The sequence below is a fragment of the Limulus polyphemus genome, unplaced genomic scaffold (genome assembly GCF_000517525.1).
Source record: "Limulus polyphemus unplaced genomic scaffold, Limulus_polyphemus-2.1.2 Scaffold583, whole genome shotgun sequence".
NCBI lineage: Eukaryota > Metazoa > Arthropoda > Merostomata > Xiphosura > Limulidae > Limulus > Limulus polyphemus.
Window position 1 is genome coordinate 303,880 of NW_013666193.1, and position 1,934 is coordinate 305,813.

Sequence of the window (1,934 nt, forward strand, 5' to 3'; positions counted from 1 at the left end):
CGAACGAACGGAGACGTAACAATAGTTTAAAAATAAAGCGACGTTTTTTATGTATTTTACCGAAACTAGTCGACTGAAACAACAAATAAAGAGTTTATCTTTCATTGTGCCAAAAAATATCGTTCTCGTTTCTTTACTGTTAATGTATAGTAACAAAATGTGTCTGAAAACGAAATATATTGAATTACGCGCTGCTTTCAGTCGTATTACACGAGACAGGTTACTGTTATTAATGATATGTAGAATGCATAGACTGTGTACCTTATACATATATATATATATATGGTTACATGTGAGGCTTCAGACCAGGTACTATTTAAGGTAATGTACACTGTGTGTACAAGTGTTATGAAAACTGGGGGGGGGGGGGGATACGCCCTCTCGGAAAAATTAGAACTTGAGCTCACAATTTAGCAATATGGTACATTTTAAATAGCCCATTTTATAGCTTTGTGCTTAACTTCAACCAAACAAACAGACGTATCGCCGGCGAGACATCATTCGCCTCTTCATTCAGCAACACCGCCAACGCATCTTGCATTGTTAGAATCCCTACAAGACGTTAGGAAGTGACAGTTTATGATTAATTTAAGAGCAAGGGCGTTCATTATTAAAGAACTGAATACAATACACAAACTCTCCCTTCTTATCACTCACAAATCGAAACCTACACACATCGCCCTCAATCAGCGCCACCTCATCATACTTACACAATCCGAAACAATATGTGTAGAATAGTTGAGTTTTTTTTTCACATTTTATTATTATTCGGAATACTGGAAGCATACCGTCGAAAGTAAACGACCTAAAATTTATTAAGGTTTTATTTACTGAGTTTGGCCCTTCTTGGTAAAAAACAATCATATGACACGAAACATCTGTAATGAAAAGTACTAGAAAGTTCCAGAATCATTTGGATCCTTTTAAAAATATGGCTATTTGAATAGCTTTTTAGACATATTTCATTTTAATCAGTTGATCATACAGTAATAGCCTTAGAATATAAAACACGACAAGAACAACTCCCTACTTATTTTGGTTTTTCGTAATTTATTATCAGTTTTTCGCGTTTCATTTTCGTCTGCTCTTAATTTTAAACTACAAATCTTCACCTGAAAAACTATCTCCCCTTCTTTTTAATAATCATACTATCCGCAGATTTATGCTTAAGATGCTGTACTACGCATCTTCAGTTCTTAACTGGGGCCACTGTTGCAAATCTAAAGGAGTGATTGACCAATTAAAACTTTTTGAATGCTCCTCGTTCTTTGTGTCTCATGCTTGCGTACGGAACGGTCAGTGGCCTCAAACAGACGCATGAAACTTTAAAAAGCATCTCAGGCTATTTTACAATAGCCCTATGAAACAAAAAGCCATTCACTTGGCCTTGAGTTCGTAGAACCAGTAACAAAAAGCCAGTACTGAAAGTTATTCACACCTGATATGAACGACCTAAAAGCTGGTTTCCAGAAGACAATTTATTTATTTATTTATTTGCTTCAGACATTAATGACTTACGGGTTGCACTCCTGCTCAATAATGCAATACGTTTATGCTTAGTTAAAGTTGATGGTACCTTGTTTACTTATTATACACCCAATAATCATTCAGTATCGAAAACAAAAACAAACAAACAACAACAACAACAACAACAAAAAAAAAAACAGGGAAAGAGATTGATTGTTTGAAGTTAAGCACAAAGCTATACAATGGGCTATCTGTGCTCTGCCCAACACGGATATCGAAACCCGGTTTCTAGCGTTGTAAAACCGCAGATATACCACTGTGCCACTAAGGGAGCCAGAGAAAGAGAAAAAGAGGGTATGTATGTATAAAATTATATATATACACCTGGAAAAAAGTTAAGCACCCCCGTGTTTTTTTTCAAGTGATTCAGATTCGACGTTCTTGTGACTGATTATAAATTACCATTC